Raw genomic sequence first — 13457 nt, 5'->3', positions numbered from 1 at the left:
AAAACTAATAATAATAATAAAAAAAGCTTTGTTTTTATATATTTATATACTAGATTTATACACTGTTTTTTCAGTATGTGTTGGGAAAAAGTTGGGTTGGCCCAATTGGAGGCAATACAGCATGCAATACATGGATGCAACCAGCAGAGGCACTGTTAGAGTGTGTTACTTGTACAGTAATATTTACTTTATTTTAATTTTATTTAGTTAAGAATATAATAAAAATCACCTGTAGAGCAAATATTTATTTTGATTCACTTTAGAATGGGGTGGGGGGCAGCACAAAAAATTGGGAAAAATTTAGCTAGCAAGATGAAGCTGAAATGTTAATAATAAAATTAATAATAATTAAAAAAAGCTTGTTTTTATATATTTATACACTAGATTTATACACTGTTTTTTCTGTATGTGTTTGGAAAAAGTTGGTTCGCTCCAAAACAGCGTGCACTACATGGATGCAACCAGCAGAGGCACTGTTAGAGTGTGCTACTTGTATTTACTTTATTTTAGTTTTATTTAGTTAAGAATGTAAAAACAAATCACCTGTAGACCAGCAGAGGCACTGTTAGAGTGTGCTACTTGTATTTACTTTATTTTAGTTTTATTTAGTTAAGAATGTAAAAACAAATCACCTGTAGACCAGCAGAGGCACTGTTGATGCACTTGCAGCTAACTTTCTCTCCAAAGAAGCTAGCGTGAATAATTAATAATAATAAAAAATAAAATTGCAGCATAATAATTGTTAAAACTCCAAGCAATGAATTGTACACTGTCGTCCTTCTACTCAGCGTCTAATTAACGTAATAAAGCGGAACAATTGTGACATTTAGGGGGCCTCATTTGCTTCGCAGCGGCAGACCGGCTGAGCGGCCTGGCCTTTCCGATAACGTGGAGCGACAGGATCAGAGAAAAGTCTGTTTATCTGAGAAATGAAAGGCTAAAAGAGGTCTGGCTTGGTGATAGGTACTGTCCTGGTGAAGTTAGCGTGATTGTGAACTTGTGTAAGTGAGAGACAGGCCCAGTTATTACTTAAATGGCCTATGATACAAACCCAATCATTATCGGCCATCTTTTATCATCTTGAATCCGCTGCCTTCGCCTCAGGTGTCTGCAGACTTGCTGTTCTGTCTTTGTGAATCTCGCTCTTATTAATAAAGCTATCAGATTTAACAATGCATGTACTGTATACAAAGTGCTCTGTTTGTAGACAATCATAGCCATGCACCTGCAGGGGGGACCTGCTAGCGCTGGTGGCTAAACGCATCTTCCATCAAAACATCACAAGTCAAGTCGCTTTCTCGCTTCTCTCCGGCCACCTCCGACCCGTAACCCATTTATCTTCAGATAACGTTGTCAGATTGTCAAGGAAACTCTCCGCTGGGAGCCGAGACCGGTCACCACTAAACGATTACTCCCTTTCTCCACAGCGATATAAAGTATAAAGAAGTATAAAGATATAAAGTATACTAATCCACACAGAATAATAATTTATAGTATCCCACATTATCGTTTAGCGGGAATGAGCTGGATAAAAACGTCCGCCCATGTCATGTCCCCTCTCATTCTGTGTGTGACACCCCAGTTTAGCCGTGTAATGACCCGGGACTAATGCCTTTCATTTGACTCTATCAGGGTCAATGTCAGCGGCTGTATCCTGCACTGTTGACCAGTCAGGTATATTGTATAAAAATTAATACATTATATGCTCCATTCAGTAAATTATACATGAATTATTATTTTTACCATATTTGCATATCATGTTACTTGCATTTTTCTATGTATTTTATTGTTATAATAATAGAAAGACACTACAAATCTGTCATTCTTAATGATGACGCTATATAACAAGGCACAAATAATAAGCAGGTGCACCCCCTGCAGGATTTTTTGGGGTCCAGCCTCAAGGAGAACCCTCTATACACTTTTGACTAAACTTGTCATTCTCGATAGGACCTATTAGTGTTAACCAAACACACCTGGAGCAAAACCCGATTTTTTTGTTTTCCGAACATTTGAATTCTGAAAACTTTTGCCAGCTATTAAAAAAAAAAAAAAAAGCATAGGAAAAGTTTCAATAGTCAGACAAAGGCGGCTTTAAAACACAAACATATGTCCAGTCGGGCCTTTCCTCTTCTGCTAATTTCCTATCTGCATTATTCACTTACAGGCAGACAAGCAGAGATTCCTATCAGTCCGGATATAAATAGACTTCCTGAAGATACTTAACCAGGATGTGCTGTTTATTAGTTGTGTCAGTAATTCACCTCTTTTTTTGGGGGGGGGGAAGACGGCTTCATACATATGCAATCTCATAGTTAATAATACAAGAGTTCCTCGGACGATTTTTTATGCAAGTCAGAACTGAAATGAATTAAGTTGTTTACTCTCTACACAGAAAACAAAAAAGTCATAATTACTTTCAGGTTATTCCATCATCACAAGCGAGTATACTACCAAAATAATTACAGATTCGGAAAGCGTTCGTCAAGAGCTTTAATTTGACGTGTGACTTGATAGGGTTTATTGCAAATAGATTTCTGATTGTCTTACTTGTGAAGCCGGATCATCGAGGATTTCCAAAAGCCAGTGAATCACTTTAACAGCTATATATCTACTACAGTGAATAAAGTCGCTTACTCTCGACACAGAATACAAAAAGGTAATAACAATTACTTTTAGGTTATTCCATCATCACAAGCGAGGATACTACCAAAATAATTACAGATTCAGAAAGCGTTCGTCAAGAGCTTTAATTTGACATGTGACTTGATGGAGTTTATTGCAAATAGATTTCTGATCATCTTAATAGTGAACCTGGATCATCGAGGATTTCCAATAGAATCAGTTCAACAGTTATATATCTACTACAGTTCCACCACGTTTGAGGATGATTAGATACAAAAACTAGAAACTAACGGAGGTTTTTTTGTGTTGGGACGCTGGAACCTGAACACAGACTTATGACTTATGTTTTTAATGTAATATACAAAATATAGGACAGTTGAACCTTTTCAACAATTTTTCAGTTTTCAACAAAACTGAATTTTCATAGTCAAATTTGATTTGTTAGAGGCTCATATGAGACTGATTTTGGATCAAAATAAGCTAGTTCTAACAAAAACGGTGTACAAATGTATGCTCAGCATCAACCGTGGGCATGCCCATATAGACTGAATGGTATAATATTGATCATATTTGAATTAATTGTCAAATATTGCAAATATGTTTCAGTTTTTGTATACTTTTTTCAATTAATGTATGCCCAAACTAGCCCGTTTGCCCACCTATTGTCGATATATTATATGCAGTTCCATTGTAAGACTGTAGTACACTATGGACAGATTCCGGCAGGGGAATCCTATCTTTTTTTACATGTATGTGGATGGTTTATTTCTTCATAGCTTTTCATAACGCACTGACAAAAAATGAATTTCCTTGGGGAAAAAAAGGTCCAATCAACAGTCAACCAACTGAGCTTTTCTTCCTGTCACTTTCACACAACAATGACCTGGAAAGATGCAGCAGTGAGTGAAACCCACACAAAAAAAAATTGTTTCCAAACAACAGATAAGTTAACGCTAATGATGAATCAATGAATGAACTGTTGAACAGCTAAGGAGTAGAATTTTATCACAGTTGTTGAAAACGTCAAAAACCGCCTTTAATTTAGGAAGGGTCGTCTTATATTCGGGTCAATACTATAACAAACAAAACAGTATGTTCCTGGTGGTATAATGATACCATATATGCATTTTGGAGGCAATAACAGACACAAAGTCCTTGACGCAACCTGTCTGAAGCCAACCAGACAACGTGTGCAGCGGCCGTGACTAAGTGCACACAAATCAACGGCAAATAAAATAATCCAACGAAAGGCGGCGAGGTGGTGTATTATATCAATTTCCATTTTTGGGGGGGTTTTGAAAGCGAGAGGTAACTGACTGAGACAGACAGCTCCATCATTACCAAGCGAGACAGAACGCTTCACCTTCCCAGTTCAAGTGGCCCAGTCCAAGCAGGGCGTACGAGGGGGGGGGGGGGGGCGGTGACAGTAGAAGAAGAACGGGTTGCCTGCCTGTCATCTCTGTCTTGTCCACGCTTGCCAATCTCACTAACTACACTCTCTCCCACACAAGCCCCGGCGCTGGCTCTCTCTCTCTCTCTCTCTCTCTTTCTCTCCATGGCCGCCTTTTCTACCAGTGCTGACAACCCACATATAATTAAGGCCCATGAATGCAGCACTACCTATGAGTGGAGATGACAGCGAGGGATCGTACCTACAACTCCTCTGCACCGGTCGAGCAGCAGCGTAGTGGGAAAAGCTGAGGGACGGTCGCAAAGAGGTCTAATTGGTTGTCTCATATACCCAGCAAGGGTGCGTCTGGTTGGGCGTGAAGAGGCATGGGGTTGGTTGGCTCACCATAACCCCACCCCCTTCCCAGAGAAGGGCAAATCAGTCCTAGACGTGTCTGTCTGACATGCAAGGCCAACGCTGTAGCACTCCAAATCTTAGAGGTGCAGGAGATCTGCAAATACAGTGGAACCTCAGTTAGCATACGCCCTGGTTAGCATGTTTTTCAGTTCACATCAAAAATTTATGGCAAAAAGTTGCTATGGCAGGTGGCACGGTGACTGAGTGGTTAGCGCGCAGACCTCACAGCTAGGAGACCAGGGTTCAATTCCACCCTCGGCCATCTCTTTGTGGATGTTTGCATGATCTCCCCGTGCATGCGTGGGTTTTCTCCAGGGTACTCCGGTTTCCTCCCACATTCCAAAAACATGCTAGGTTAATTGGCGACTCCAAATTGTCCATAGGTATGAATGTGAGTGTGAATGGTTGTTTGTCTATATGTGCCCTGTGATTGTATATAACAGTATAGTGTATAAAAAATATTGTATATAACAATATAACAGTCACTAAAGTCATCATACAGCAACTTCACACTCAAATATACACACATGTACCAATATGAATATTAAAAAAAAACAACTCCTTAAAAGTTTTCCCATACTGTATTGCATCAGAACAACGCATTCATTGGGGTGCTGCAATGACGTTAGCCCCTCTCTGGGCTCCTCAAATAAAGACACACATCATCAAAAGTATAAGATGCAGATGTATTTACTACACTAAAACGGTCTGAAAGTTTAATGAATGTTAAGGAATGTTTCCTCCCACATTCCAAAAACATGCTAGGTTAATTGGCGACTCCAAATTGTCCATAAGTATGAATGTGAGTGTGAATGGTTGTTTGTCTATATGTGCCCTGTGATTGGCTGGCGACCAGTCCAGGGTGTACCCCGCGGTAGAAAATGAATGAATTAATGAATGTTGCTGTGGCTTACATTAACGTACAATATTTTAATATTGTGTGTTTTCTTAAATGACAAAACCTGCTTGTTAGCAGTCTATTAGCTTGCTAATACATAGAAACAAAAGCTAACAAGCACAATTACGCCACAAGCCTCAAGCCGTTGTTATTAATCGGGGCTGCAGAAGAACCCACAACAGCGGCAAAAAAAGTTTCAAGTGACAGCCTTTTGATAAAGAAAGTGATAAACACAATTGAATTCAAGAAATAACTCATGGCAAAACATGAAGGTGGTGTACAAATGGACCATGTTGCCATATGGCCGTCTATATCGACAATCAAGGTAAAGTGATGTTAAATGTTCATTTACCTCTTTCATTCATCATTTATTTACATTTGCAAGTGTTTTATGAAAGTAAAACTATAAACTTTGATTTGTGTTAACATTTATGGCTTTCATAAAGGATTCATATTGGTATTTTGTATTTCTTATGGGACTCATGGTTTTGGTTAGAGTCCATTTCGGATAGAGTGTGTAATTCTTTTTATAATTTAGTTTCTTGTTTTCTTGTAATGTTCCGGCTTTATTTCTGCAATATTTTAACTTGTCCTGTCCATACATTACAACTTTATTTTTTCTTTTGTTTTTATAATGACACATGTAGCATAATTTTAGAAAATAATACCTTTTTAAAATAATATTTCAACTTAATTTTAATGAATATTATTTTAAAATAAAAATAACAAAAAATAATAAAAATAAATAATAATAATAAAAATAATAATAATAATCCAACTTTAATTTTAATGAATATTATTTTAAACTCAAAATAATAAAATAAATAAATAATACAAATAAATAATACAAATAATAATAATATTCCAACTTTAATTTTAATGAATATTATTTTAATTGATTTATTTTTCATATTAATGATTATATTGTTGTTTCACTATTCTCGTAAAATCAGTTTTTGGTTTTTTTTTTGCATTTTTTTTCATTTACTTGTTTAATTGTATTTTTCGAATGCGCCACAGGCCAATAAGATAACTGCTGCGGTCCGCACATAGCCCCCAGGCCGCACTTTGGACACCTTTGGTGTCTAATGTAACATTAACGCCTAAATAACTGACAGGAGAACCCGCCCCCCCTGCATCCAGGAGGTCACGTTCACTGTCAATGTAGGACGTCACTGCGGAGAATCTCCCCGCAGACCCCCCGCTGTTGCGACCGCGCTAAGGAAAGGGAGGGGTGGGGGGGTGGGGGGGTGGGGGGTGTTCAGTCGGTCGGCGAGCCGTCAAGTGATTAGAGCAATTACTCGTCAAGGATCTGTCACGACCAATCACATCTGTTCCTGAGACAGGCGTGGGGGGGTGACCCAGACCTGAATGCGATGGATGGACTGCAGCCCTCCTCGCTGTACGTAGTATATGCGTGAACGGTACTGCAAGGGATGATGGGAGATTGCAAAGGTGTGTCTGAGCTACTGTGGGGCCTGATCTTAGCAATGCTATCTACTTTGCTGGAAGTAAAGCCAAATTCTATCTGCAGATCTTATAGTATTTATCTCTGCAGCACAGTGCAGTCACACTGATACACGTGTTGTCTAGCAGCCAGACGGAGATTAGGCTTTCTCTTCACTGCACTCACTGATAGTTTTCTTCTTATGAGTAGGGCTGGGACGAGGTGTCGATGTCATTATGACATGGACACAAAAAATACGTCGACACAAGAACTGCATGTCGATGCGCCTTCACTAAGAATTAGTGGTGGGCAAAACCGTTCATTCCGCTTCATTCAGTAAAAAGAGTCGTTCATTTCGGTCAATTGGTCGTGAGCCTGTGATCTCCCCCTGTGCATGTCCTCTGGACATGTCCGAACCATCTCAGTCTGGATTCTCTGACTTTATCTCATGTAATGTCCCTCTGATGTACTCATTCCTGATCCTATCCATCCTGGTCACTCCCAATGAGAACCTCAGCATCCTCATCTCTAACTATAAATGCTAATGTGTGAGTCTACGATAGACTATGTATTATTTATGCCGAATATGTTTTATTTTTGAGTGGTTATTGCGCAGGCCTCACAGCTAGAAGACCCGAGTTCAATTCCACACTCTGCCAATATATTCACTATCTCTCCTCAGGACATGTCCGAACCATTTCAGTCTGGATTCTCGGACTTTATCTCCAAGGCCTCTAACATATAATGTCCCTCTACTCATTCCTGATCCTATCCATCCTGGTCACTCCCAATGAGAACCTCAGCATCCTCATCTCTGTTACCTCCAGTTCTGCTTCCTGTCTAAACTAAAAAAAACAGGGAACTATCAATGCTAATGTGTGAGTCTATGATAGACTATGTCTTATTCATACCTAATATGTTTTATATTCGGGCAGCATGGTGAATGAGTGTTTATTGTGCAGGCCTCACAGCTAGAAGACCCGAGTTCAATTCCACCCACTGCCAATATATTCACTATCTCTCCCCTGGACATGTCCAAACCATCTCAGTCTGGCCTCTCTGACTTTATCTCCAAGGCCTCTAACATGTAATGTCCCTCTGATGTACTTGTTCCTGAACCTATCCATCCTGGTCACTCCCAATGAGAACCTTAGCATCCTCATCTCTGCTACATCCAGTTCTGCTTCCGGTCCATCAAAAAAAACAGTGAATTATCAATGCTAATGTGTGAATCTATTTATGTCTAATATGTGATCTCCCCCTGTCAGTCGTGTCGAGTCAGTCCATTTACTCATGTTCACGTTCGTTCCGACTCAACAGCTCACCGACTAGAGCTGTGTATCGGTCATGAACAAAACGGCCGGCGGACTGAATGGGTATTTTATAGGCGGATCATTCATTCGCAGAAAAAGAACTAGTTCTTTTGACCTGTTCATTTACGAACGCCACACCACTACTCAGAATCAAAACATGGCGGCGGCCGCGGCAACAAGTTTCAGTGAGTCCGGCCAGAAGAAAAGATCGCGCAACATATCCAAAGTATGGGAATACTTTGTAATGATGCGGTTGTATATATATATATATTTTTATATATATATATATATATATATATATATATATATATTTTTTTTTTTTTTATTAACCTGGTTTGTAGTTTATGTTTTCAGGGACTAATCAGGGACTTACAGGGATTAATCAATGCATCGAAAAACTATTTTCTAGATTAATCGATGACAGAAATAATCGTTTAACCCAACCCTAATTATGAGATGCTGCATGATAATATAATACTAATAATAATGATACTAATAATACTAATAATATAAATGATACTAATAATAATGGAAAGCAGGAAGTGAACAAATGTAACAGTTACTGATTGTAAAAGTACCAGATGGAGGGGTAGGATTTAATAAGCTTTACTTCTTCCTACTCCTTTTGGACATGTGGAACTGTGAACTGATTATGTGATGCATTCAATTGTAATCTGATGCATGTTCAAATGAAATAAAACCATTACCATAAAACAATTACCATTACCTTAATAATGCATAGATAAAGCTGCAGTTACATATATTATTATATCATTTAACTGAACCTTTTCATATCTGCGATAACAAGAAAGAGGAAGCTAGCAAAACAGAATGTTTTGGTGTATTATTGAGTATTAATGTACTCATTTGTAGTAACTAACATGGGCTTAATCTGCCGTCACCTTTTAAAGAAGCGACCACTAAGAATAGCAAACAGTGACAGTCTGCCAGAAAGTGTGACTGCATTCTTGCTGCTGGGAAGATGTGCTCGGGGCGCTTTGCCGCCCCCCCGCCCAATCACCCAAAACCTTACATCATCCATTATTCTTCAGTTTATATTGATATGTATATTTTTTCCTCCTTTTGTAATCCAAATTCAAAAGGACAGAAGGCGCAAAAAAGTGCTCCATTTGGATTTTTTTCCCTCCGTATTCCATTTTTATTGTCTATCGTCGGTGTGATTGGTTTTGAAGTTGAACTCAAATATATTGTTTGTGATGTCTCCATGCTGTCCGGCTGTCACCGGCTCCCAATGTCTCCACTCCCGATATTATTTCTGGCTGTGCGTACTCCATCTTGGGGCGCAACGGAGCCTCTTTCATTTTCTGTGTCATAATGCGATAGCACAAATTTCCCTGCCAGGCATGGCGCTATTGGAGAAAAAAAAAAAAAAGCGAATAACATATGTTGTGTCTCAAAGTCACCCTTCTTCCCCCTTATCCCACTGGTGCAGATGACCAGCGAGTGCGCCAGTGCCAACGGCTGCCAGACGAAGACGGAAGGCGTTGAGGAAACATGTCACACGGACTATCGTTCATATCTACTGTGAGGACAGACATCATATGAGTCGTTCATATCAAAATCCACAAGAAGAAGCGTAATTTATTACATTCAGAGCAGCACTGTAATGTATCGCTTGTGTGTTTTATTGATATTGGAGGAGAATAGCTAGCTGCTTTGCCGTGCCTTCAGGAACCTTCGCAAAGTAGATTATCTTTTCCTTGGCATGGGTTCTGACTCTTTGAGTCTTTCCAGGAGGTTGTGTTTGTGTGTTTTTTCTTTTTTTTTTTTTTATTGTATCATGCTTCAATATAGATGGCCATGCTAATCTTTCACTCAGCACCGAGCTTGCAGGGCATGCTGGCAACTCAGAGGAAAAAAAAAAAAAGATGGTCCAAGTACCTAAGTACAGTATCCTGACTACAGATCACAAGGCAAAGTACTACTTCGCTATCAAATGAGTCACAATTTTGCAATTATTATATCTTAGGATATGTTTTCTGTTGCACATTGCACATGTGTGTATTTATCTATTTTAATTTTTTATATATATATTTATATATTTTTACACTTTTTAAATATATTTTTATATATATTTTATATATATTTTTATTTTTCAACTGTTAACAGCATATATTGTCTTTTCTAATTTTTTTTATTTTAATTTTTATTTATTTATTTTTATCTAGTTTTTGCCACAGCAAATCAACCGCCTCCATCCAACCCTGTCTTCTCACACCAACTAATTAAATTAAACCCGGGTCTCCTAGCTGTGAGGTCTGCGTGCTAACCACTCAACCGCCGTGCAGCCGAGATCAAATTCATTTTCATGATAGAAAAGGGAGTTTTGTAACTCATTTTATCACTCTTCATAACAATATGGTGACAATTGAACCCGGGTGTCCTAACTGTGAGGTCTGCGTGCTAACCACTCGACCGCCGTGCCGCCCACAAATTTTTTTAATTAAATTTTTATTTATTTTTTTATTTATTTTTTGCCACAGCAAATCAACCGCAAGTCCAGGGTTAAGAGAAAGTGAGACGCGGCGGTGGCGAGAGAGTTCAGATGAGGCGAGCGAGAGGGACGATGATGAAAAGAGCGAGGAGCCACTCGGTCCTCTGAGACTCCTTCGCTTCTCTCGCTGCCAAATTAGCCCAATTAGTCAAGAGAGTGGCCTCTGTTCGAAAGCGCGGCACACGGTACAGCAGCAACGCCAGCGGTCTTTCGCTTTCATTTAAAGTCGCTGCTTTGACTCTCTCCTGAGTCACCTGCACATACGCACGAACGTCGTTTTCTTGAAGGGCATGTGTGTTTGCATTCATGTGTTTGGAGAGAGCGCTTGAAAGGGAGAAGATGTTGCCTTCAAATCAATCCCCACCTCAGCAGCATGGTGCCTGCATGTCCTTCTAGCTTCTAAGGGGATGGCGTACGAAGGTAAAATCTACCATGTGTCTTTAAAGCTCCGCTCTTTTTATCTCCTGGCATTTGAGGGATCGAACTTCCCTGCACTTTTGCACAGTTGAGAAAAAAGAATGAGTAACGACAATAATTAGGGGTGTACAATAATTATAGAATTATTATTGCAACAACATATTATCAGGAGGCTAAAACTAACATCTCTCACGTCAATCTAACCCAGTTAGTGGGAATTATCAGATCGATAATTACTGGGCCGATATGCGGAATTATGACATAATTTTAAAAATATATATTTTCTGTGTAACGTCAAGCTTCAACACATCAGACCGTACCATACGAGCTAACTGAAAAGCTAGTATCATTACTACACGAAGTGCCCGGTGCTTGTTCCTAGCGCCACACCATTACAAAAGTGCAAAAAAAAGATGACCTGAGGGTTAAAGCGATCTGTGATTTAATCATAGAAGTAATGGTTAAAGATATCGTTAAAGATACCAGGCACGGACAAGTTTTAGCTAGCGGTTATAGGTATCACTATTGGGACCATGGACTAAGGCCTCCAACCTGAGGTTTCAAGCCAAGGTTTTGGTGCTAGGATCCAAGGTTATGGTTTAGAGTGATGTTTAAGGTTAGGGTGGGGTTATGGTTCTAGTGTTAAGATTAAAAGTTTGTCATGGGGCTGTCAGAGGGCGGGAAAGCCGAGGTCGCCTGCACACATGGGGTTCAATGTTGCACCCCCAGGCTTGACAACCATTTTTTAAATGTATTTTCAATGACAAAAAATATCAGTCATTCATTTTCTACCACTTATCCTCACAAGGGTCGCCGGGGTGCTGGAGCCTATCCCAGCTGTCTTCGGGCGAGAGGCGGGATACACCCTGGACTGGTCGCCAGCCAGCCAATAACAGGGCACATATAGACAAACAACCATTCACACTCACATTCATACCTATGGACAATTTGGAGTCGCAAATTAACCTAGCATGTTTTTGGAATGTGGGAGGAAACATTCCTTAACATTCATTAAACTTTCAGACCGTTTTAGTGTAGTAAATACATCTGCATCTTATACTTTTGATGATGTGTGTCTTTATTTGAGGAGCCCAGAGAGGGGCTAACGTCATTGCAGCACCCCAATGAATGCGTTGCTCAGATGCAATACAGTATGGGAAAACTTTTAAGGAGTTGTTTTTTTTAAAAAAATATATTCATATTGGTATATGTTTGTATATTTGAGTGTGAAGTGGCTGTATGATGAATTTAGTGACTGCTATATTGTTATATACAATATTTTTATACACTATACTGTTATATACAATCACAGGGCACATATAGACAAACAACCATTCACACTCACATTCATACCTATGGACAATTTGGAGTCGCCAATTAACCTAGCATGTTTTTGGAATGTGGGAGGAAACCGGAGTACCCGAAGAAAACCCATACAAACTGGAATTGGTGGAATTGAACCCGGAGGGTCCTAGCTGTGAGGTCTGCGCGCTAACCACTCGACCACAAAAAATATCAAAAACAAGTACAAAAACAAAACAACCTTCAAAACTATGAAAAACTGCAATGTAATTATTGGCACTAATTTTCCATACACAGATGCTTTGGGATTCAAACATTTCTGAGGAATGGCCTGTAATTCACATTCCATAACAGCAGGTGACGCTGTTGATTTAATTTAAGACCGCCAGAACGACCCCATGTCAGTCAACAGACTGCGGTAAAGTTAGTAATATATTCCCAGATTCAAACTCCATAGCATACTCGATCCCGAGGATGAATAGTCAAGGTTGATCCAACCTGCCATCCAAAAATACACCCCCCCACAATCGGAAAACTCCCCACTTCTTACCCTACAGCATGACACCGCGTACCTCTTGTCGCCACAATGTGGGAATCACTTGTACGTTGTTAGCATCACTCCTTTCAAATCGCTGGAATTGGAGGAAGAGCCGGTGTCTCATCATCACCTGCCCACGGGCCGCCGAGGTGAAAGAGAGAGAGACGGCTAATTGGATGACCTTGTTGCATGAACAAACACACCTTAAGCCACACAAACGGTGGCGCAGAGCTTTCATTTAGCGTTTCAGTGTTTCACCCTGGGCCTGTGACTGAGATGAAGGAGGACGAGTGTTTACCTGAGCCTGAGTGTACGACAAATACACACACAGTTAGCCACTTAGACATGTCTACCCAGGGAGGAAGACTTTGCCTAAGGAAACAAGGGCTGCTTTGTGTGCAGCATAATACACAGTTTTGCATTGGGGATATTATACAGTCATCATACATATTTACAATACATTACACATTGATTTTTCTTGAGTTATACTACACCTAAACCACCTTATAGCTGGTCAACCAAAACTACAAAGAGGTTGCACTAGCTGTAATTACATAAAAAAAAACAATACGGTGTTTTACAAATGATTGACAGA

The sequence above is a fragment of the Doryrhamphus excisus genome, chromosome 21, assembly GCF_030265055.1.
Source record: "Doryrhamphus excisus isolate RoL2022-K1 chromosome 21, RoL_Dexc_1.0, whole genome shotgun sequence".
In the NCBI taxonomy this organism is placed as follows: Eukaryota; Metazoa; Chordata; class Actinopteri; order Syngnathiformes; family Syngnathidae; genus Doryrhamphus; species Doryrhamphus excisus.
This window is presented reverse-complemented; position numbering follows the sequence as displayed.